Below are 26878 nucleotides of genomic sequence, written 5' to 3'. Positions count from 1 at the left end.
AAGATGATTGTTTGAATCCAGGAGATCAAGCCCAACCTGGGCAACACTGCAAGACCCTATCCCTACAAAAAAATAAAAACAGAGCCAGGCACGGTGGCAGGTGTCTGCGGTCCCAGCTACTTGAGAGGCTAAGTGAAAGAATCATTTGAGCCTAGGAGTTTGAGGATGCAGTGAGCTATGATCATGCCACTACACTCCAGCCTGGGCAACAAACTAAGAGAAATGCTTTTGCTCAACAAATCAAAAATAATCATATTACCTTTCAGATCAAGTTCAAAAATATATTAACAGTACATGTGACATTTCACAGTAGTTCAACTTAATCTTCTTTTCACCACTTTTGAAAGCCTGTTTTCTTTTAGACAAGTGTATTTCGGTCTGTCACTCAATAAACAGAATGCATTTTCTCATCTCTACATTTTATTGTGGTTTTCTGTTTGTATGTTCTGCTGGTGACAGGTATTTTTTTCTTTTTCTAAGCCAATCGCTTCTGAAGATTTATATAAATTCCAACTCCACCGTGAGACTTTCTCAGATGGTTGTAACAAATATTTTTCATTCTAATGACTATCCAGAGCACATGTTCACTGAACAAAGCATTATGCCATGTGCCTCTTAGCATTTGCTTTCAAACTTACATTCTCACCTTTTTTTTTTTTTTTGAGACAGAGTCTTGCTCTGTCACCCAGGCTGGAGCACAGAGGTGCAATCTTGGCACACTGCAACCTCCGCCTCCCGGATTCAAGCGATTCTCCTGCCTCAGCCTCCTGAGTAGCTGGGATTACAGGTAGGTGCCACTACGCCCAGCTAATTTTTGTAGAGACAGGATGTCACCATATTGGTCAGGCTAGTCTCAATCTCCTGACCTCATGACCTGCCCACCCCGGCCTCCCAAAGTCCTGGGATTGCAAGAGGCAAATCTTATTTTTGCTGCAAGATTATGGATTTGATGCTCAGGTACTGCATTTCTAACTCAATAATTAACAGAGATAAGAGTTTACCATCTTCTTATTCTATACTCCTGGTAGCATAGTATGAAGCTAGCTATATATTACATTGTTAATAAATACTTGTTAAACTAAACCAAAAACTAAAACATCTCTTTTTGATTATTTAACATTTTTACCTAATGATGTTACTTCATCAATTTTTGTCTGGCATAATTTATTGACTTAACCCTTATGTGTTTTATTTCTTGTTGTTAAGGAGGTATCATCTTCTTTTATCACTCAATTAAAACACTCATGCAACACAATGGCAGGGCTACATGAGAAGAAGTGGGTCATCAGGTCATTTGATCATTGTGCAAACACCATAGGATGTACTTACACAAACTTAGGTGGTATAACCTATCACATACCTGCGCTATGTGGAATAGCCTATTGCTTCCAGTCTTCAAATGTGTACAGCATGCTACTATTCTATTAATAAATTAATAATTATTAATAAAAACTATAGGCAATCATAATACAATGGTAAGTATTTGTGTATCTAAACTTACCTAAACATTGAAAAGGTATAGTAAAAATATAGTATAAAAGATAAAAAATGGTACACTTGTACATGCAGGCCCCATAAATGGAGGTTGCAGGACTGGAGGTTGCTCTGGGTAAGTCTATAGGTAGTGAGTGAACGTGAAAGCCTAGGACTTCACTGTACATATGGTAGACTCTCTACACACCGTACACTTGGGCTACACTAAATTTATAAGGAAAACAAGAAATGCACTTTGACGTCACCAGGAGACAGGAATTTTTCAGCTTCATTATACTTGAATGGGGCCCTCATCACATATGCAGTCCAACGTTAAGTGAAACGCTGCTATGTGGCACATGACTGTATAGAAATTATTGATCTTAGGAATTAATTTCATTATCAGATCAGCAGCTACCATATTGGTCATATTTTTTGTTCATTTTTTTGCTAAATTTTTAAAAAAATTTTGTCAAATTTTTTGTTAAATTTTTAAATATTTCTTAAATTTTCAAATGCTCTATTATATAGAAGAAAACAATGATGAGTGAAGCTATTAATAGAGATCACCAAACATGTTTATGGTTATAGATAGTAAGTGGCAGAAATAAACTGAATCCAAACAAGCCCTAAACCATCTCATTTTTTTAAATTATATTTATTATATTTTTAAGATTTAGATCTTTTGGTAGAAAAAGCTATAATGTATGATAATATTTAATTTAAAGACACAGATTAATATTAGACAATATTGGGCCATATAAAAACATTTTGGTATCATGTAAATAGGGAAGAATAGATTTGCTCAAAGCATATATATGGTGCGGGTTAATGAAAAACTCTAGGCTGGGTGCAGTGGCTCACGCCTGTAATGCCAGCATTTTGGGATGTCAACCTGGGCGGATCACGAGGTCAGGAGTTCTAGACCAACCTGGCCAACATGATGAAATCCCATCTCTACTAAAAATACAAAATTAGCCAGGCACAGTGGTGCGTGCCTGTAATCCCAGCTACTCGGGAAGCTGAGGCAGGAGAATTGCTTGAACCTGGGAGGTGGAGATTGCAGTGAGCGAAGATTGTGCCTCTGCACTCCAGCCTGGGCGGCAGAGCAAGATTCTGTCTTGGAAAACAAACAAACGAACAAAAACTCTAAAGCTAATTACTTCACTGACTTCTCTATCTTTACTGATGAAATTAGGTATGTTATACATGTATAACATATATAAAACATTCCTTTCTATGCAGGCAAGCCACAGTTCTGAGGGATTAAAGACACTTTAGCTAATAGGTGGTGGAGAACAAACTGCCTCTTGCTTGCTATTCTACTCTCAGTTCTTTTCGTTTTCTCCCACAGCATTTAGTTTACACAAATTGACAACTAAAATTAATTTTTTTTCTAATAATAAAAGTATTATTTTTCTAAAGACAGAAAGAGGGAAATAGAATGAAAAATTCTGAGATGATCCATAAGCATAGGGAAGGCAAGGGGAGACAAATATACCAGTATGATCTGACAGGATGTGACTGATTCTACCAGTTTGTTAAAAGTGCAGTATTTTAAGGAAAACACATGCTCTCTTTGGAAAGCAATCTTTCAAAGCAAACAGTCTTTTCCTCCAAATAGACACTTACATACACGTTAGAGTAAGAAGGACACATATGTGATACTTACTGTGTTGTTTATTTCAATAGAATTTTCATGGCAGATGACTTTGCAGATGAAAGTTGCTTTAAAAATTATAAGTATAAAGGAGATCTTAATACAGAATGTAACTTGAGAAGGAATACATTGATTGAAAGGCCTAGTATGCCAACTGAATTCTCAAGTACTGATATGATCTTATTCTTTATTAGGGAGAAAATACATTCATTGAACATAATTGCTCTCAGAGCTCAATGAGCACAATAATTGTGCAGAGAAAAAGGAAAAATGTAGTATTATGATTTAATTTATGCTGGTATAGAAGTGGGTTAGCTCAAAATTTTTGGGAAAACCCATTATTTTAATGCAATTAAACATTTATTTCTTAATTTTTCACCAGATTACATCTAATAATTAACTTGTGAGAGAATATGTATTGATCTTTATAACTGAAACATATTTACTATGTCACAGCTTACATTTACACCATAAAACAGGAAATAATATATCACATCAAGGCTGTCATCTTTGTCATTGCTTTGCAAGCAATACTATTGTGAACCCAGAAAATCTGAGACAGGTCTCAGTTAATTTAGGAAGTTTATTTTGCCAAGGTTGAGAACGTGCCCACAACACAGCTTCAGGAAATCTTAAAAACATGTGCCCAAAGTGGTTGGTCAGGGCACGTCGATAATAAGGTCTTTGGAGTAAAAGCCTGTGAGGAAAGGCATACCTGTAAGTGCTAGGCTGCCAATAATAAGGGAAGAGGAAGTGAGGGGTAAAGTCTTGAATAGTCCTTCTATTTTTCGGATATCTTGCTGATCATCGAGGTTATGAATTTTATACATTTTAAGGAGACATGAGACATTAATCAACGTATGTAAGAAGTACATTGGTTTTGGTTTGGTCTGAAAAGGTGGGACAACTTGAAGCAAAGGCAGCAAGACTTTAAATAGGGAGGGAGCTTCCAGGTCACAGATAGGTGAAACACAAAGAGTTCCATTCTTTTGACTTTCTGATTAGCCTTTCCAAAGGAGGCAATCATATATGCATCTACTGCAGTGAGCAGAGGGATAACTGAATAGAATGGGAGGCAGGTTTGCCCTAAGTACTTTCCAGCTTTAGTTTTCCTTAGTGATTTTGGGCACCCAAGACATTTTATTTTCACACTACGTATTATGAAGTAAATTTGCTTAATTTTTACATACATTATAAACGTAAAGAGTTTCTTGACCATCAATCATAATCAATATAGTACACTGAATATTATGTATTTGAACATTCAATGTTTTCTAATTCGGAAATTTTTTAGTTTCCAATTTTGTTATATTCAAGGTATAGTTCTAAGACCTTTGCAGAGAAATAAAAAGTAAACTTAACGTTAAAAATGTGAAACTATATCTCATGTAACAAACAGTGTAATGGTGTAAAAATAATAATAGAATAATCATGTAAATAAGTTTACAATTGAAAACAGTAAGGAACCTACAAGGTGTGAAAGTAATTGATAGAACAATTAACATTATGAGGTTTGAGAAGGCTTTTCTTCAGGAGGGGAGATGTTAATGAGCTAAGATAATGGAGTAGTGTATGTAACTATTCACTGAAGTCATGTCACGAGTAAGATCATCTAATGAGAAATTATAGAAACAGAGATAGATCGAGAGAGAGGGAAAGAGAGACTTCTTATGAAACTTCAGTTTTAATGGTCCAGTTAAAATTGAAAAGTCAAAAAAGAGAACTGAGAAAGAGTGGCTAAAATAGGCAAAAATTCAGAAGTTTTCATGGAAGACAAGGATCGAGAGTGCTTCCAGGAGGACAGGGTCATAAACAGTTCTGAATTCTGCTGAGAGGTCAAGCAAGATAAACACAAAAATGTCCCTTGGTTTAGTGATAGAGATGTCACTGGACACTTAAACTGGTTCTTGGCTGAATGCTGTAGACAGAAAATGCAGATTAAAATGTTAAGAGTCATGAATGAAGACAGCTGTTCTGAGACGGTAGAAGTGGAGATGGAAAGAAGGAAATTAATGTTATTGGTATTTAGGATACACAACTGACCAGATCTTTTGGTGGACTCTACATGGAATGAAAGGGAGAAGACAAAATGAATTATGACGTCTAAGTGTCTGCTTGCTGACAGTGATAGTCACTGAGACAGAAAACGCAGGAAATAGAAAAGCTGTGGGGTTTTGTTTATTTTATTTTATATTTTTTAGTGGGATGGAATGTATGAAATTGTAAATTTTATTTTGGGCATATTGAGCTTCAAATGACTTGGGGTTAACTAAACACATGAGTGGAAAAAGCTTATTGAATATGCTGGTCTGAAGATCAGAAGAGTAGACAAAGAAAGAAGGGACTGTGAGAGGCAGAAATGTAGCAGGATGGGAGAAATTTTATTTTAAGGCAATGAGAGGAACTCACTTGAGGAGAAGGTAAATATCAAAAGGGAAAAGAGATCATTGATAGCTTAGAAGATAGGCATGGATGAGAACAAATCACAGGTGGAGTAATTAGCTTTAGGTAACAGGAAGAATAATTCTGTTATAATAATAGGAGGGGAGAAGGGTAGCAAAGGATCCTGGATATGTTTAATTACAGTAAAATAAGGGGTATGCCTTCTATTTTTCCCTAAAGTAGAATGTGAGAAATTGAATCCTACTTAACTGCTGAAATGGAGTGGGAATGGGAGTGTGGGAGTTTGGGAAATGTGCGCTATACTCTATAGGCTGAAAAATGTGATGGACAGTTATTGTAAGGAATAATATGGATGATGATTAAGTAACAACAGGAAAAAAATGAATGCCTGTTTAGAAGAGAGAGAGAGTCACTGGTTTGTGTTTGCTAAGTGAATACTACAGAAGGAGGGATGTGAGAGGTGGCTCAGATTTTGTAGAAGCAGTAGGGCATGCATGGCTAGAATACAGAATGAGCAAATCTACTAGTGGCTGTATTGGGTCATTCTTGCACTGCTATAAACAAACACCTGAGACTAGGTAATTTATAAAGAAAAGAGTTTTGATTGGCTCATGGCTCCACAGGCTGTACAGGATGCAGATGCTAACATCTGCTTGGCTTCTGGGGAGGCCTCAGGAAACTTACAATCATCTCAGAAGGTGAAGAGGAAGCAGGCATGTCTTATATAACCAGAGCAGAAGCAAGAGAGAGGCAGGGAGGTACTACACACTTTAAACAACCAGATCTCACAACTCACTCACTATCATGAGAACAGGACCAAGGGGGAAGTATTCCCCCATGATCAAACCACCTACCACCAGGCCCCACCTCTGACACTGGTGATTATAATTTGACTGAGATTTGAGCAGGGACACAGATCCAAACCATATCATTCCATCCATGGTCCCTCCCAAATCTCATGTCTAACATTGCAATATGCAGTCATCCCCTCCCAACAGTCCCCTAAAATCTTAACTCATTCTAGAACTAACTCAGAAGACCAAAGTCCAAAGTCTCATCTAAGACAAAGCTAGCCCAGATCGCCTATGAGCCTGTAAAATTAAAAGCACAAGTTAGTTACTCCCAAGATATAATGGGGCTATAGGCATCAGGCAAACACTCTTGTTCCAAAAGGAAGAAATTGGCCAAAACAAAAGGGATATGGGCCCCATGCAAGTCTCAAACCCAGCAGGGCAGTTATTCATCCTTAAAGCTGCAAAATAATCTCCATTGACTCCATGTATCCATCCGGGACATACTGGGGCCAGAGGTGAGCTTCCAAGGCCTTGGGAATCTCCAGCTTTGTGGCTTTTCAGGGTTCAGCCCTTATGGTTACTGTCATGGACTTGTGTTGAATGTGGCTCTCCCAGGTGCAGGGTGCAAACTGCCAGTGGATCTACAATTCTGGAGTCTGGAGGATGATGGCTCTCTTCTCACTGCTCCACCAGGCAGTGCTCCAATGGAGACTCTATGTGGGGGATCCAACCCCACATTTCCCCTCCACAGTGCCCTCACAGAGGTTTTCCCATGAGGGCTCTGCCCATGCAGCAGGCTTCTGTCTGGACATCCAGGCTTTTCCATACCTCATCTGAAATTAAGGCAGAGGCTCCCAAGCCTCAACGCTTGCATTTTGTACACCTGCAGGCTTAACACCACGTGGAAGCCATCAAGATTTATGGTTTGCAGTGGTCCAAGCTGTGCCTGGGTCCCTTGGAGCCACAGCTGGGACTAAAGCAATGGGCACACAGGGAGTGATATCGTTATGCTGCTCAGGGAAGTGGGACACTGGACCTGGCACCCCAAACCATTCTTTCGTTCTAAACCTTTAGGCCTGTGATGGGAGGGGCTGCCATGCATGTCTCTAAAATGTCTTCAAGGCCTTTTCCCTGTTGTCTTGGATATTAGCATTTGGCTCCTTTTTACTTATTCAAATTTCTGAAGCCAGCTTGAACTCTTCCACTGAAAATAGACTTTTCTTTTCTATTGGGCTGCAAATTTTCCAAACTTGTATGCTTTGCTTCTTTTTTAAACATAAGTTCCAGTTTCAGGTCATTTTTTTTGCTCATGCATGTTAGCATAAGTTGTTAGACACAGCCAGGTCACAAATGGGAAGCAAATGAGGGGAGCCTTATGGTTGTCCAGGGTTACTGCTTTATAACAGTTCTGAGGCCATGGTGAAGAAAAGGTTAGCCCAGGTGGAGACTAGAATTCTCCCTGAATTGAGGAAACAGACCTGACAGTCGGAGATGGTTCTAACTTCTTCTAACTTCGATGGTTAGAAATTTCTTCTGCCAGTTACCCTAAATCATCACTCTCGAGTTCAAAATTCCACAGGTCCCTAGGGCAAGGGAACAATCCAACCAAGGTCTTTGCCAAGGTGTAACAAATGTGTCCTTTGCTCCAGTTCCCAATAAGTTCCTCAGTTCCATCTGAGACCTCCTCAGTCTGGACTTCATTGTTGGTATCACTATCAGCACTTTGGTCACAACAATTTAACAAGTCTCTAGGAAGTTCCAAATTTTCCCTCTTCTTCCTGTCTTCTTCTGAGCTCTCCATACTCTTCCAACCTCTACCTGTTATCCAGTTTCAAAGATGCTTCCACGTTTTCAGGTATCTTTACAGAAATACTCCACTCCTGATACCATTTTTTTTTTTGTACTGAATTGTTCTCGCATTGCTATAAATAAATACCTGAGACCAGGTAATTTATAAAGAAAAGAGGTTTAATTGGATCACAGTTTGGCAGTCTAGACAAGATGCATGACGCTGGCATCTGCTTGACTTCGGGGGAGGCCTCAGAAAACTTACAATCATGGCAGAAGGTGAAGGGGAAGCAGGGACATCTTACATGCCAGAGCAGAAGCAAGAGAGAGAGGGGAGGTGATGCTCACTTTGACACAACCAGATCTCATGATAACTCACTTTATCATGAGAAGAGCCCCAAGTGGGAAATCTGCCCCCACATACAACCACCTCCCAAGAGGACCCTCCTCCAACACTGGGTATTACAATTGGAACTGCAATTTGTACAGGCACAGATCCAAGCCATATCAGTGGGGTAATTAATAGGGTTGTCAGATTAAGTCTGACATGAATAGACTAGTGGCTTATTTTGGAGACAAGGAACAAACAAGTTTAGCTGAAAGTTGAAGACCAGTGTCTTAAAAATAGGCATTACATTTTGATTAGCTGTGACAATTAAATTAAACCACCTTGGATGCTTGTACACGGGGACTTGAAAGTTGTGGAAATTGGGCCATGAGAAACTTAAGCTACCAGAAGTTTGAAAAACAATTTGGAGCCATGAGTGTTGGGAATTGGGAATACCTAGAAGGCTAGTACAGAATTCATATGAAAAGTAATGAAGACCTGAAATAACACGGAAACGGGCAGGCAATAAATGATTCCAAAGTGCATTCTGAAATGCCAATGTTTCTTATGCTTTATTGAAATTTCCCATTCCAATTTTGAATCAGATATCCTGGGGTTTTTGTTTTGTTTTCCTTTTTGGTCTCCATGTAGAGAAATCCGGAATGGAAAACACCATCATTAAGAAGCTTGTTGAGCCATCTGTCTGACTGGGAGGCTATTTCCTGGGGTTCTAACTAATGGTAATGACTTTGAATTTTATTTCAATTTTTAAAAGGAGTGAAAAAGGTTACATTGTACTGTATGAAAGAAAAATGTTCACAGTGATAGGATAACTGTTTTCCTCTATTTTGAGAGCCCTCTTCATCAGTTAAGTACCACTAACCAATTTTTAAAGAAGAGTTAAGATGTTTGCCTCAGAAAAATAAAAATAATAAAAGTGTTTATCAAGATTTCCTTCTCCAAGCTAAGGTTCTATTTTGCTTGTAATCCATCCAGTTTTTTCCTCAGGCATTAAGCATTATACTAAAATTGGAATAGAAAGACAAAACGCTTTATGTTAGAGCACCTATATCCAAAAAGCTGAAGTGAAGAACAAAACAAAGCTTATTATATTCTATTTGGTGCTGTATTGAGCTTTCCTCTTGCTTCTCTCTTAAATGTTTGGTTTCAGAATTTTCAGGTAACAAAATTAATTGTCTACATCAAATTACTTGAAGTCTCTCCACAGTTCTTAGGGCATATATATTACATTGTAATAATCTCAAAGTGATTAAATGTTTTGATAAAGTATACAAAATTATTTCAAAATTTAATGTATTTGAAAATAGTGTATCAGAGATTTATGCTTTCAGTCAGGATGAAGAAAAGAGGACTTGATTTACCCTCCTGACTAAAATAACAACAAAAAACTAAAATAATATACAACAATAATTTTTAAGGCACTAAAAATTTAGCAACAAAGGATAGTGATTCTTAAGAAATGGGAAGCAAATGAGGGGAGCCTTATGATTGTCCATGGTTACTGCTTTATGACAGTTCTGAGGCCATGGTGAAGAAAAGGTTAGCCCAGGTGGACACCAGAATTCTCCCCAAATTGAGGAAACAGAACTGACAGTCAGAGTGGAATAGAGAACCTAAAATTTGTAGGGTTCAGTACTGGTGATTATAGAACTGAAAAAATTTAAAGAGAAATTTGGGAGCCTGTAGAGTTTCCCCCTCAAGTGCTCAGCAGAATACTGATTAGTACTCAAGTGTGAGAAACAATCCGAGGCTAGGGAGAAAAATCACCTAAAGGATTAATGGTGAGAGGGCTGGGAATAGTGATGTTTCCACCAAGCATCCCAGAAAACCTCATGAATCATGTTGCATTGGGTAGAGGTCACAGAATGGTCTTACCTCAATAGTGGAGAATAATAAGCCCTACACTGAGCACTGTGCCAATTCTGCCTAAAATTCTTCCAAAAAGACAAAAAGGATCAAATGACTTCCCTGATACTTGACCACTTCCTAGAAGAATATATTTATAAAATATAAAAATATCAGTTACCCAGATAAAATTCACAGTATCTGAAATCTAATAAAAATTATCGAACATATAAAAAAGCAGGGAAATATGACTGATAATAGAGACGAATCAATCAATCAAAATGAATGCAGAATGGACAGAGGTTTTAGAATTAACAGACAAGTATACGGAAACAAATACAACTATATCTCATATATTCAAAGACACATAGATGCCATTAAAAACTCAGAACTTGTAGTGATAAAAGCAACTGGGTAAGTGAAAACTATCCTTGATGGTATTACAGCAAATAATACACTGCAAAATGAAAGATTTGTGGACCTGAAAAGAGAGGTTCAAAGATTTATAGCAAGAAAAACTGTCTTACATGAAACTCAGAGAGAAAAGGGAATCAAATCAAGTGAGCAGGCCATAAAATAACTCTCAATGTATCTATAAGCATTGAAATCATACAATGTATGTACTACAATACAACCACAATAGATTTAAATTTAAATTAGAAATTCATTAAAAATTCTCTAGGAGATATGCAGATATTTGTACATAAAATAACACAATAATCCATGTGTCAAAAAAATTGGGAAGTATTTCAAATTCGATTTAAATAAAGGTACATAAAATACAACAGATTCTGGTGACGTTGCAAAGAAAGCAACATTTTTACACTGTTGGTGGGAGTGTAAATTAGTCTATTGTGGAAAACAATGTGGTGATTCCTCAAAGATCTAGAGGCAGAAATACCATTTCTATCCCAGTTATACCATTTCTGAATACATACCCAAAGGAATATAAATCATTCTATTATAAAGATTCATGCACGTGCATATTCATTGTAGCACTATTCACAATAGCAAAGACATGGAATCTATCTAAATGCCTTTCAGTAATAGGTTACATAAAGAAAATGTGATATATATACACTCTGGAATACTATGCAGCCATAAAAAGAATGAGATCATGTCCTTTGCAGGGACATGGATGGAGTTGGAAACCATTATCCTCAGTAAACTGAAAACGCAGAAACATAAGACCAAACACCACATATTCTCACTTACAAGTGGGAGTTGTATGATGAGAACACATGAGGAGGAACAATACACACTGGGACCTGTCAGGGGTGGGGGCCTGGGAGGAGGGAGAGCATTAGAAAGAACAGCTTATTGATGCTGGGCTTAATACCTAGGTGATGGGTTGATTGTGCAGCAAACAATACTGGCGCATGTTTACTTATGTAACAAACCTGCACATCCTCCACATGTACCATGGAACTTATAATAAAAATTGAAAAAAATTAAAATACAGATATGTAAAATTCTGTGAGATGTGGCAAAAACAGTGTTTAATTGGAAATTTGTAACGTTATATATCCATACTAGGAAAGATAAAAGTTCATAAATCATGGTCTTTAGCTTCTTATTAAAGAACTGAAAAAGAAGAGCAAATTAAACATGAAGTAGGAATATAAAAGAAATTGTAAAGATCAGCATGAAAATCAGTGAAGCAAAAAACAGAAAAACAATAGAAAAAGAAAAGAAACCAAAAACTAGTTCTTTGAAAGTATCAATTGATAAACCTCTAGCTAGACTGACCAAAACAAAAAGAGAGAGGACACATGTTGTCAATATCAGGATAGGAATATAACATTATTATCACGATTTGATAATAAGATTATCACATGCTTCCCCTGTCTTCCACCTTCCCATCATATCAACAGGGTTCCTGTATAACAAAAATAGATTACAGCTGAAAGACCTGTCAGGCTCACATTCTATTTAAGGAGTTTTTAGGGAAACTCAAAGATTGAATGAATAACAAGAGAAAGGATATTAGAGTAAATAAAAGACTGAAATGTATAGCTACAAGAGAATTTAAAATTAGCCCAAATCCTAGTCAGATTGATGTAACACCTCAAAATAAAGGACTGCTTACCTCTGTTCCTTTTGCCCAATACATCATGTTGGCTTTAAACAAAAAAGTTTAAGTCTTGCCAAAAGACGGGAAAAAAATGTCTGAAGATATAAAGCAAACATAACAAGACTCATATATGATACAGATTTTGAAATTATCAGACAGAATTTAAAATAACTGTGATTAATATGTAAAAGTCTCTAATGAAAAAAGTAGACAACATGTAATAACAGGCAAATAAAGTAAAGATAAATAAAATTTAATAAAGAATTAAAAAGAGATTCTAGGAATAAACAATGCTAACAGAAATGCAGAAATGCTTTGATGAGCTCATCAGCCAGCTCGGCGTGGCTGAGGAAAGAATCAGTGAAGAAGCTGAAGATCTATCCATAGAAACTTTTTGAACAGAAATTACAAGAAAATTAATTTTAAAAAGCTACACAATAGAAATTTCAAGATCCATAGACTGTCTCAAAATGTTCAGCATATATGTAACAGGAATACTAGAATGAGAATGAGAAGACAGAAAAGGGAAGAAGAATATTTGAAGTAATAATGGCTGAGAACCTTCTAAAAGTAACAATAGACACCAAACCATCGAGCAAGAATCTCAGTGAACACTAAGCAGGATAAATACCAAAAATAAAACAAAAAATAAATCCAAAATTGTACTTTGTTATAGCAAATTCAGATTATTGAAAACTAAGGACAAAGACAAAATCTCGAAAGTAGCAACTAGAGAACAAAACACCTTACTATAGAGAACTAGGAAAGTTAAAAAATATATATATTTATATATATAAATGGCTGATATATATGATATATATATCACAATAGAAATTTCAAGATCTATAGACTATCTCAAAATGTTCAGCATATATGTAACAGGAATACTAGAATGAGAATGAGAAGACAGACAAGGGAAGAAGAATATTTGAAGTAATAATGGCTGAGAACCTTCTAAAAGTAACGACAGACACCAAACCATACAGCAAGAATCTCAGTGAACACTAAGCAGAATACCAAAAATAAAATAAAAAAAAACTAAACCTATACTTTGCTTTATATATATAATACATAAATATATATATTTCTCATATATATCAGAGAAATAAGGACCAGTTTTATATATATAATTTATACATATGTATCTTGAACGCTGATATATATTATATATATGTGACATATATCGTGTGTGTGTATATATATGTATCAGCCTTCCAATAACATTCTGAAATAATTTATTCACCACCATAAATATATACATACACACACACACACACACACACACACACACATCAGCCTTCTCTTAAAAGACCATGGCAGCAAGAAAAATTGGGGCAACATTTCTAAAGTGATGAAGGAAAAAATTTACTAAACTAGAATACTATATCTAGCAAAATTACTATTCAAAAATGAAGAAATATTTCCCCTGACAACCGAAAACCAAGGAGATTTATTGCAAACAGAAGATCCATCCTACTTTAAAAAGTTAAATTATTCAGTGAGAAAAAAATAATCTAGATCACAAAATCAGATCTACACACACACAAAAGAATAGTGTCCCAGAAGGAACAAATACAGGTAAAATAAATTAAAATTTAAATTGATCCAATAGATAAATTTGCATTCAAAGCCAAAATAACAATCATATATTGATTATAAAATATGTACACATAAAATGAATGACATCAATGATATAAGGGAGAGGAAATGGTAATGCTCTGCTATAAGTTGTGTGCATTAACTATAAAATAATAATGTTATTTGAAAGTATACATAGATTAGTTGTACATTTATAGTATATTGCAAACTCTAGAACAAACACTGAAATATTCAAAAAATAAAGCATAATTTTAAACACTATAAGGATAGAAAATGGAATCATTTAAAATATTTGATTAAAACCAGAGCACGCAGAAAAAGAGCAGATTAAAAAATTAAAACTTTTGCTCTTTGAAAGGCTTTCTCTTTTTTCTTAGTTGAGTGATACTTAACAATTTACTTATTTCCTTTCCAAATAAATGCAGACGTGTTTCTGTTTTTAACTTTCCAAATCTGTTCTCAGTTTTTAAAATTAATTTTTAAAATGCCTAGTAAATAATGTATATATTTATGGTGTACAGCATTGTGTTTCGATATATGTATACACTGAAGAATGGTTAAATCAAGCAATTTAACATATGTATTACCTCACATACTTACAAATTTTTTGTGGTGAGAACATGCTTCTCTCAGTGATTTTTAAGTATACAATTCATTGTTATTAACTGTAGTCGGCATGGTGTACAATAGATCTCTTGCACTTACTCCTGCCATCTAACTCAAATTTGGTGTCTTTTGACAAATATCTCCACAGTCCCTTCATCTATGCTGCTTGTCTCTGGTAAATGCTGTGTTGTGTTCTCTTTCTGAAAGTTCATTTTATTTAGATTCTACATATAAATGGATCTATGATGTAGTATTTGTCTTTCTGTGCCTGGCTTATTTTACTTAACATAACGTTCTGAAAGTTCATTCATGATGTCACCTCTTTTAAAGTCAAATAGTACTCATTTTGTACATATACTACTTTTATTTGTCTATTCATCTATTCATGGACACTGAGATTGATTCCAATATCTTAAAAATTGTGAATAATGATTCAGTAAACATTGGAATGAAGATATCTTTTCTACATAATGATATCATTTAATTTAGATATATACCCAAAAAGGGATTGCTGGGTCATACGGTAGTTCTGTTTTTAATTTCTTTAGGAATATTCATGCTGTTTTCCACAATAGCTGCATCAATCCACATTCCCATAAAGAGCATACAAATGTTCTTTTCTGCAAACTCTCCCCAACACTTGTTGTTATCTCTTATATGTGCATATAAGAGATCCTGTGAGTATGGTTATTTTTAGAGAATAGCCATCCTGACAGGATGATGCAATATGTATTTTACGGTATTGTCATGTGTATTAAATGGTCTTTCTTTTCTGGATTCATTAAGAGGAATAATATGCCTTTAAAAGGGTACTTGCAAAACATATAGCAGAAGAAGGAGCAGGCAGCAAACTGCTGTTCTGCATGGTGATACCCAGGCAAACAGGGTCTGGAGTGGACCTCGAGCAAACTCTAGCAGACCTGCAGCAGAGGGGCCTGACTGTTAGAATGAAAACTAACAAACAGAAAGGAATAGCATCAAGATCAACAAAAAGGACATCCAGATACAGAAACCCAATCCAAGGTCACCAACATCAAAGACCAAAGGTAGATAAATTCACGAAGATGGGGAGAAACCAGCATAGAAAGACTGAAAAATTCCAAAACCCAGAACGCCTCTTCTCCTCGAAAGGATCACAATTCCTTGCCAGCAAGGGAACAAAACTGGATGGAGAATGAGTTTGATGAATTGACAAAAGTAGGTTTCAGAAGGTGGGTAATAACAAACTCCTCTGAGCTAAAGGAACATGTTTTAACTCAATGCAAGGAAGTTAAGAACCTTGATAAAAAGGTTAGATGAATTGCTAACTGGAATAACCAGTTTAGAGAAAAACATAAACGACCTGATGGAGTTGAAAACACAGCACAAGAACTTCGCAAAGCATACACTAGTTTCAATAGCTGAATCGATCAAGCAGAAGAAAGGATATCAGATATTGAAGATTAACTCAATAAAATAAAGTGAGAAGATAAGTTTAGAGAAAAAAGAGTGAAAAGAAATAAACAAAGCCTCCAAAAATTACGGGATTATGTGAAAAGACCAAATCTACGTTTGATTGGTGTATGTGAAAGTGATGGGGAGAATGGAACCAAGCTCGAAAACACTCTTCAAGATATGATCCAGGAGAACTTCCCCAACCTAGCAAGACAGGCCAACATTCAAATTCAGGAACTACAGAGAACACCACAAAGATACTCCTCTAGAGGAGCAACCCCAAGACACATAATCATCAGATGCACCAAGGTTGAAATGAAGGAAAAAATGTTAAGGGCAGACAGAGAGAAACTTTGGGTTACCCACAAAGGGAAGCCCATCAGACTAACAGCAGATCTCTCTGCAGAAACCCTGCAAGCCAGAAGAGAGTGGGGACCAATATTCAACATCCAGTAAATGGAAAGCAAAAAAAAAAAAAAAAAAAAAAAAAAAAAAAAAAAAAAAAAAAAAAAAAAAAAAAAAAAAAAAAAAAAAAAAAAAAAAAAAAAAAAAAAAAAAAAAAAAAAAAGCAGGAGTTGCAATCCTAGCCTATGATAAAACAGACTTTAAACCACAAAGATCAAAAGAGACAAAGAAGGACACTACATAATAATAAAGGGATCAATGCTACAAGAAGAGCTAACTATCCTAAATATATATGCACCCAATACAGGAGCACCTAGATTCATAAAGCAAGTTCTTAGAGACTGACAAAGAGACTTAGACTCCCAAATAATAATAGTGGGAGATTTTAACACCCCACGGTCAATATTAGACAGATCAACAAGACAGAAATTAACAAAGCTATCCAAGACTTAAAGTCAGCTCTGGACAAAGCGGACCTAATAAGACACCTACAGAACTATCCAGCCTAAATCAACAGAATATACATTCTTCTCAGCACCACATCACACTTATCCTAAAATTGACCACATAATTGGAAGTAAAACACTCCTCAGCAAAAGCAAAAGAATGGAAATCATAAAAAAACAGTTTCTCAGACCACAGTGCAATCAAATTAGAACTCAGTATTAAGAACCTCACTCAAAACCACACAACTACATGGAAACTGAACAACCTGCTCCTGAATGACTACTGGGTAAATAATGCAATGAAGGCAGACATAAAGATGTTCTTTGAAATCAATGAGAACAAAGACACAACATACCAGAACTTCTGGGACACATTTAAAGCAGTGTGTTTTAGTCATAAAGTCTTTGCCCATGCCTATGTCTAAACAGACATGATCTGCCTATGATCTAAACTCAACACCTTAACATCACAATTAAAAACTAGAGGAGCAAGAGCAAACAAATTCAAAAGCTAGCAAAAGGCAAGAAATAGCTAAGATCAGAGCAGAACTGAAGGAGACAGAGGCACAAAAATACCTTCAAAAATATCAATGAATACAGGAGCTGGTTTTTTGAAAAGATCAACAAAATAGATAGACGACTAACCAGAATGGTAAAGAAGAAAATAGAGAAGAATAAAATAGATGCAATAAAAAATGATAAAGGGGGTATCACCAGTGATCATACAGAAATACAAACTACCATCAGAGAATACTATAAACACCTCTATGCAAATAAACTAGAAAATGCAGAAGAAATGGATAAATTCCTGGACACATACACCCTTCCAAGACTAAATCAAGAAGAAGTTGAATCCCTGAATAGACCAATAACAGGCTCTGAAATTGAGGCAGTAATTAATAACCTACCAATGAAAAAAAGTCCAGGACCAGACGGATTCACAGCCGAATTCCACCAGATGTACAAAGAAGAGCTGGTACCCATTCCTTCTGAAACTGTTCCAAACAACAGAAAAGGAGGGAATCCTCCCTAACTCATTTTAAGAGGCCAGCATCATCCTGATACCAAAACCTGGCAAAGATAGAACAAAAAAAGAAAATTTCAGGCCAATATCCCCGGTGAACACTTATGTGAAAAACCTCAATAAAATACTGGCAAACTGAATCCAGCAGCACATCAAAAAGCTTATCCACCACGACCAAGTCAGTTCCATCCCTGGGATGCAAGGCTGATTCAACATACGCAAATCAATAAATATAATCCACCACTTAAACAGAACCAATAACAAGAAACACATGATTATCTCAATAGATGCAGAAAAGGCCTTCGACAAAATTCAACAGCTCTTCATGCTAAAAATCTCTCAACAAACCAGGTATTGATGGAACATATCTCAAAATAATAAGAGCTATTTAGGACAAACCCAGAGACAATATCATACTGAAGGGGCAAAAACTGGAAGCATTCCTTTTGAAAAACTGGCACAAAACAAGGATGCCCTCTCTCACCACTCCTATGCAACATAGTAGTGGAAGTTCTGGCCATGGCAATCAGGCAAGAGAAAGAAATAAGTGTATTCAATTAGAAAAAGAAGTCAAATTGTCTGTTTGCAGATGACATGATTGCATATTTAGAAAACCCCATAGTTTCAGCCAAAAATCTCCTTAAGCTGATAAGCAACTTCAGCAAAGTCTCAGGATACGAAATCAATGTGCAAAAATCACAAGCATTCCCGTACACCAATAACAGAGAGCCAAATCATGAGTGAACTCCCATTCACAATTTCTACAAAGAGAACAAAATACCTAGGAATACAACTTACAAGAGATGTGAAGGATCTCTTCAAGGAGAATTACAAACTACTGCTCATAAGAGAAGACACAAACAAATGGAAAAACATTCCATGCTCATGGATAGGAAGAATCAATATTGTGAAAATGGCCATACTGCCCATAGTAATTTATAGATTCAATGCCAACCCCATCAAGCTACCATTGACTTACTTCACAGAATTGGAAAAATTACTTTAAATTTCATATGGAATCAAAAAAGAGCCCACATAGCCAAGAAAATCCTAAGCAAAAAGAATAAAGCTAGAGGCAGCGCGCTACCTGACTTCAAACTACAAGGCTACCGTAACCAAAACAGCATGGTCCTGGTACCAAAACAGATATATAGACCAAAGGAACAGAACAGAGGCCTCAGAAATAACGCCACATATCTACAACCTTCTGATCTTTGACAAACATGACAAAAACAAGCAATGGTGAAAGAATTCCCTATTTAATAAATGGTGTTGGGCTGGCCACATGCAGAAAGCTGAAACTGGATCCCTTCCTTACACCTTACACAAAAATTAACTCAAGATGGATTAAAGACTTAAACATAAGACCTAAAACCATAAAAACCCTAGAAGAAAACATAGGCAATACCATTTAGGACATAGGCATGGGCAAAGACTTTATGACTAAAACTCCAAAAGCAACTGCAACAAAAGCCAAAATTGACAAATAGGATCTAATTAAACTGAAGAGCTTCTGCACAGCAAAAGAAACTATCATCACAGTGAGCAGGCAATCTACTGAATGGGAGAACATTTTTGCAATCTATTCATCTGACAAAGGGCTAATATCCAGAATCTACAAAGAACTTAAACAAACTTACAAGAAAAAAACAACCCATAAAACAGTGGGCAAAGGATATGAACAGACATTTCTCAAAACAAGACATTTGTGCAGCTAACAAACATATGAATAAAAGCTCATCATCACAGGTCACTAGAGAAATGCAAATCTAAACCACAATGAGATACCATCTCACGCCAGTTAGAATGGCAATCATAAAAACTCAGGAAATGAGATGCTGGAAACAACAGATGCTGGAAAGCATGTGGAGAAACAGGAATGCTTTTACACTGTTGGTGGGAGTATAAATTAGTTCTACCATTGTCGAAGACAGTGTGGTGATTCCTCACGGATCCAGAACCAGAAATACCATTTGACCCGGAAATCCCATTACTGGGCATATCCAAAGGATTATAAATCATTCGACTATAAAGAAACATGGATGAAGCTGGAATCTATCATTCTTAGCAAACTAACACAAGAACAGAAAACCAAACATCACATGTTCTCACTCATAAGTGGGAGCTGAACAATGAGAACACATGGACATTGGGGGGCTGTATCACGCACTGGGGCCCGTCGGGGGCTGGGGGGCTGGGAGAGAGATAGCATTAGGAGAAATACCTAAGGTAGATGACCAAGTGTTCTCATTGTTCAGTTCCCACCTATCAGTGAGAACATGCATTCACAACCCTTGTATACGGTTGCATAGTATTCCATGGTGTGTATGTGCCATATTTTCTTTATCCAGTCTATCATTGATGGGCATTTGAGTTGGTTCAAAGTCTTTGCTATTGTGAACAGTGCCGCAATAAACATACATACACGTGTCTTTATAGTAGAATGTTGATATTTTCACCATGCTCTCTATGATTCTTGGATATGTATTGGAATTTGTGTTCCTATCACATTTAGACTGAAAATTCTGAAAGAGCCCCATAAATATTAACTTTTGTTATAAATATATTTTACCAATGTCAAAAATTCTCATAAAATTTGTTTTTTCAAAAACTTTCCCATGAGCTTAATTTCCAAGTATATATGATTTTAATCAATTATATGTTATATGAAAGTTTATTTTATGTATCAGTTCACTAACATAAATTCATTGCAAATAAAATACTGCCTCAAATTTTTCATTCTTAAGATACTTGTGATGACAAATTTCCTTTTTTCTAGTGTGGTTCCAGTTACACTCACCATATTTTTGCCCATGTGCCACGATCTACACCTACCCAGCTTGTGGTTGTACTCTGAGAATTAGAATAACCATTTTGTGTAGAATACAAAAAGATTTGCAAGATAATTTAAGACAAACTTTCAGTGTAAAATATCTCTGTGGGATTAAGTCACACACTGCAGTCTGGTGGCTGCAAGGATACGTAATAAAGGAGAAAGAGATCACATTATTTCATGCTTATTGTGACACATATATAAAAGTCTTCTATTGGTCATGATAATTTCCAGGAATAAATTTAACATGTAGGACTCATATAAATACATTTGGAGTCAAAGATAGATGGCCAAGTCATATATTTAAATTCCATCTGTTCAAAGGAGGGTTTCATAAATTGAGAATATTATGGTATTTAAATCAATGAATTTTTAGATTTATTATGATTTAGATTCTTTCTTATAAAATGCATATTTTATTTTCATTAAGTTAACCTTAACAATAAAATATCCCTGCTTACATTTTAAAAACTTTGTTTTTATGTAAAAAATTGCACTGAATGCTATAAACATTAAATACTTCTTTATCTATTTTTTTCTAGTAATTTTTCTTTAACTTTAAATCCACAGATATATCCCTGACATATTCTGGCCTGTTAAAACCAATTATTTACTTGTCTTTTTAAATTCTTGGCTAAATTATAAGGGTGTGAGACCTGATGTACAATTAACAAAAAAATCTGTCATGTGGAATACTACAAATTACAACATAAAAAGGAACATGATATAAAATTTCACAATAAGCAAATGTCAGTGTACCTATAATTTTTTTCTAAAGCCTTTGGAACTATTTTAAAAGGTCATAGCATAAGATGGCTTCAGCAATAACAATCTGAATAGAATGCAGAAAATATTTCCTTACTTTTTCTATCTAGAAAATGGAACAACCAAATTAAGCTCTCTCATACCAGAATGCATCAGATAAATGATAAATTTAACCCCATTTTTCCTCACATCATTTAAACAACGGAGTCAATTAAGTGGAACATTAAAAACTGATGAACCAAAGAGTGGCATAAAATAGCAATTAGAAATAATGAGTTCCTGAAGTAAAATGACAAGGAAGAAGTCATGAAAGACAGTATTAGAACCAATAATTAATGAGAAGTGACAGTGAAGAATTGAAATGCCAAATTCAATAGCGACTATGATTGAATGTGTCTTAGATAGACTGGTAAGATAAAAACACCTCCAGAGTTTAGGGATTTTTCCACTGTTGATTTAGTATAGTTAGAGAAGAAAAAATATCCTTAAAAATTAAGCTACTCTAAGGATGATGCCCAAGTAAATTATCTCATATTCATAAAGAAATCATAAGTTTCTCATTCCAACTTCAGATATCTTTTGCTTCAAAATGATCATGGTTTCATTTTGTTAAATATAAATACTTAAGGTCTACCAAGTATATCAGGACGTATGTGATGTATCAGGAACTTCATCTACCCCTCCAAAACTTAGAGCAAGGGAGAAATCTGGTATGTTGTCAGGCTGAGGTCAGTATGATGTAACAGGAATAAAATGAATAATTAATATGATTTCTGTATCCACCAGACCAACACTAAGCCAGTAGAAGGTATATATGTATATCCTCTGTGTGTGGGGGGTGGGGGAGGGCAGGTATGTAAAAAGGTGTATTTCAAGGACTTGATCTTGGCTTGCATGATCATGGGATCTGGATAGGCATGTCTGAAATCTGCAGGATAGGCTGGCAGGCTGGAAACTCTCAGACAGGCTTTAAGGCTGGAATTTCTTATTCCTCATGGAAAATCAGTTTGTTCTTGAGAGCTTCAATTGATTAGATAAGACCCACTCACACAGTACGGAGGATAATCTCCTTTACTTAAAGTCAACTGACTATAGATGCTACACTCAAATATCTTCATAGCAACACCCAGATTCATGTTTGATTGAATCAAGGGTGCTATAGCCTAGCCAAGTGGACATATAAAATTAACTACTACAATCTCCAACTACCCCTTCCTTCCCACAAGCATCTCCTCTTTTAAAGACAGATTTCCAAAAGAAACCCCCATTGTATAAATCTTAGCAATTAGGTCCTCCTTTAGGAATAGTCCTTGTGAGAACACAGCCATCAAAAAAACTAGGGGATTAGTAGGTACAAACATACAGTTAGATAGAAGGAATAAGTTCTAATCTGATAGAAGAGCAGGGTGACTATAGTTAACCACAATATATTGTACTTTAAAATTACCCAGAATATAGGACCTGAAGCGTACTCAACACAAATGATAAATCAATGAGTACCCTAAATATCCCCAATTGATCATTATGCACTCTCTGCATGTAACAAAATTTCACATGTACCCCCATAAATGTGTATTAATGTAATGTAACAAACATTTAAAAAGGCCTGGAGTAGACTGGATCTTTGATAAAGCTATGGCAATGGCCCTGATATGTATTCCTCATGCTTAGTGACTGATGGCCTCTTCCTTTGAATCCAGTGCTGCTCAAACATACACTGGAGTATGTAGGATGAGTGTAGGGTTGCTTTATCGCTTCAGATCACCTTTGCTTGGTGAAATCATTCACAAAGGAGAACACAGTGGGGAACTGATACAAGTGGATGAGGTAGCATATATGACCCTTTTATTCTAAATAGAATTTAACTACATAATTGTGGTCCACCTGCCAATTTACATGAATTCAAACCCTTCAAACATATAATACATATTTAACATCATTAAAATTACCAAATGTAATGATTTTGAGGACATAAAACATTTTCAGTTTTTTTATTTATCCCATGCTAATGTTCCAGACTGAAAGAAATTACTTTTTAAAAGATGAATCTTATTGAAGTTGAAAACCAAGGGAAAACTGCTAAGTTAAATGCTGATCGGATCTGTAGGAAAATTAAGTCAAATTACAAAATAAGAGATAAGACAAAGAAGCCTGGTTACCAAAAAAGCTGCAGAATAGGACAAATTGTGATGAAAGTTCAGAATCTCAACAGAGACATCAATAAACAGCTTTATATGAAGTTTTATAGATTAGTCCCCTACATTGAATAATTAGACCCCCATGATACAGACACTATGAATCAAGCCCCTTCTGAAATTGCATTGTTCCATAACCTGTATTTGACTTCTCACTATTCTCTTTTGATCTCAGGTTACTTCCCAGACACTAAAAATTTGAGTTCCTCTTTAATTTCCTTTTTCTTATGAAGGTAATTTTCATGTGACCACCTATTGTATCTGACCTAAAAGGTTATTTTATTTCTCTTTTTTTTTTGAGATGGAGTCTCACTTTGTCGCCAAGCAAGTGCTATGACGCAATCTTGGCTCACTGCAACCTCCACCCTCCCTGGTTCAAGCGATTCTCCCGCCTCAGCCTCCCGAGTAGCTGGGATTACAGGCACATGCCACCATGCCCCGCTAATTTTTTTGTATTTTTAGTAGAGATGGGGTTTCATCATGTTGGCCAGGATGGTCTCCATCTCCTGACCTCAGGTGATCTCCCCGGCTCGGCCTCCCAAAGTGCTGGGATTACAGGTGTGAGCCACCACACCCGGCCTTGTTTCTCATTTTTAACAGAATTTAGCACGTCACCATTCATCATTCTTCATCTCCCATCTTCTTAACCTTGCTTCATGCACCTCCTAATAAAATATTAATGAAAAAGTTTTACTTAATATTTGATTGCCTTACTTTATATATGTGGTTCCATATAGAGATGGAAAACAATTTCATTACAGTATAAGTATACTAATTTTTAAAAAGGAAATATTTTCTATGCTACGAGGTATTACTATTTTTTGTGCTATTTGTTTTCTTGCCACAATTCAAAGCACAAGCAAATTATAATAATAAGAGATTTACTTTTGACAACAGAAATAGCTTTCTTTTTTCTCTAATGCATATCTCCTCCCACGTGCTTGAAGGCACAATGGCAAAGGTATTAAAGAAAATCTACTACTGAATTTCTTACTGTGGTCAAAGCATGACACAATCACCCACCCTGAATTGAGACGACCCAAACTTACATGAATATAACTAGAAATCTTGGGAAAACATGCATATATATTTAATTTTTCCCTGCCAATGCACTGCTTTACTGTAGGAACTGTAATCTCCTGTAACATATAACATTCCAATGATTCAAGCCATATGAGAAAGACATTTAGATGAATGTAACTCTTTTTTGTATTGATCTGGGAAGGAGGAAAGAAAGATGAGAATTCAGTGCTGACTTCCTAATATATCTTTCAGGGTGATTGGGATGGATAAACTGCCCTGAACATGGAATTTGATGAAAATCTGTTATTTCCATTTGTGTCTATCCAGAATTTTTTCTTTTCTAGAAATCCTCCTTGTCATCTCCTGACTCCCCATTTGTACAGGAATAGATTCTCATGTCCAAGTTGTCCAATTCGAGTACCCTATAACCTTCCACATGTTAATTCATTCAGAGACGCATGGATGGCTCAAGTGGAGTCAATCAGAGTTCTTTTTCAGGATTGAATGTGCATTCGGGAAGAGAGAAGCTCTCTGCTCTTATGATCTGGTGATTGGCATAAACCATGTAAACCTAAGAAAGCTATGAATCATTTTTGACACCTTGTGTAGAGAAACTGCCTGAGAATTAGAGAGAATGACAGGAAGAGAGTCAACTGCGGACATTTGTGAGTGACTAAAATTGTATCTGTGGGTGTACTTTAGGAGTAGAAAGATAGAGGCAATAAAATAAACAAGCTTGTTTCAAATGGTTATATTTTCATGGAGAAGTCTTTATCTGCAAGAATGTCCCTCAGTTTTGTTTTGTTTTCTTTTTTTTACATTTTTGTTTGTTTTTGTTTTTGAGACGGAGTCTCCCTCTGCCACCAGGCTGGAGTACAGTGGCACCATCCCGCCTCACTGCAACCTCCGCCTCCCGGGTTCAAGCAATTCTCCTGCCTCAGCCCCCCGAGTAGCTGGGACTACAGGCGCACACTGATTTTAGTAGAGACGGGGTTTCACCATGTTGCCCAGGCTGGTCTCGAACTCCTGAGCTCAGGCAATCCACCAGCCTCGGCCTCCCAAAGTGCTAGGATTACAGGCGTGAGCCACTGTGCCCAGCCAGAATGTCCCCCAGTTTTTAAGATACATCTAACTCTTAACAAGTTTCAATTAATGACCATACAGGAAAATGATACTAATATCTCAGAACATAATGTCCCCAAGGGGAAAAGTCAATGTTCCCCTTAGGGACATTGTTTTACTTACAATACAACTGGAGGAATATCAGAATCATGTGTAAATGGTTTGAAAAGCTCCCTAAAAGTCAGCAAAGAAGTGGTACATTGCAAGTGCTACTGGTTTTGAGCATATATTGCTGTGTTGCTATATCTGGTAGGTAACAACTATGTTAATTTTCGGTGATCAGAAAGCAGAAGTGGTGCTTTAGGCTTTTTACACCTTGGCATGATTGATTGTTACTGATATTGAAGCATTTTTTTCTGTATATTTGTTACATTTTGAGAAATTGATAAGCGTTGTAAATAAATTGTAATTATTTCCCTTTTAAAGTAATGTTTACATTCTCAAGCAGAACGTCTGTTTTCAGAAATGTGTTACCAACATTGAATGAGATATATATAAAATATAATAAATTAATTTTTAAATAACAATAATAAATTGAATATCATTTGTATTTAATAATATATTACCAATAATGAAATGTTAAGTGATACACAAATATTAAATATTTATGTTGTTCACTTACATATTAAAAAGCATCAGTTATTATTATTAGGTAATTATTAATAATACATTTAAGAAATCTGAGCAGGCACAATAAACTATTTATTAACATCTGAGGTAAAGTATTAATAATAGCTGTATAAAAAGCCTTCTGAAAAAAGAATAGTTCCAAAGAAAAAGTACAATACTCACTAATTTAGCTATGTGTTTATATTATCTTGCAATTTTTTACGACACTGAAAACAGTAGCCTAGATGAACATGTTACAAACTTTTGTGCTTGTATCCCCTGCCCACACCGTCCCTGTCTGCAGCTTTACTAAGGTGTGACTGACAAATAAAAATTGTATATATTTAAAATATATAATGTGGTGTTCTGACACACATATACATAGTGAAATGAGTACCACAAACAAGCTAACATATCCATCACTTTACCTA

General features: G+C 35.8%; 1 long non-coding RNA gene across 3 annotated transcripts in view; it reads right to left on the bottom strand.

Moving 5' to 3' along the window:
• The window catches only part of LOC103882672, a 150940-nt gene that overhangs the window by 61027 nt on the left and 63035 nt on the right, over positions 1–26878 (bottom strand). Inside the window, exon 4 of one of the 3 annotated variants that reach the window (XR_001900530.3) lies at positions 24222–24358. The exons of the other annotated variants lie outside the window; for them this stretch is intronic. This is a non-coding gene — a long non-coding RNA (uncharacterized LOC103882672). Of the gene's footprint in view, positions 1–24221; positions 24359–26878 lie in introns of those variants that run through there. 3 annotated transcript variants of the gene reach the window in all.

The sequence above is a fragment of the Papio anubis genome, chromosome 4 (genome assembly GCF_008728515.1).
Source record: "Papio anubis isolate 15944 chromosome 4, Panubis1.0, whole genome shotgun sequence".
Lineage (NCBI taxonomy): Eukaryota > Metazoa > Chordata > Mammalia > Primates > Cercopithecidae > Papio > Papio anubis.
Note: the sequence above shows the minus strand (reverse complement) of the source record. Positions and strands in the feature narration are given on the sequence as shown.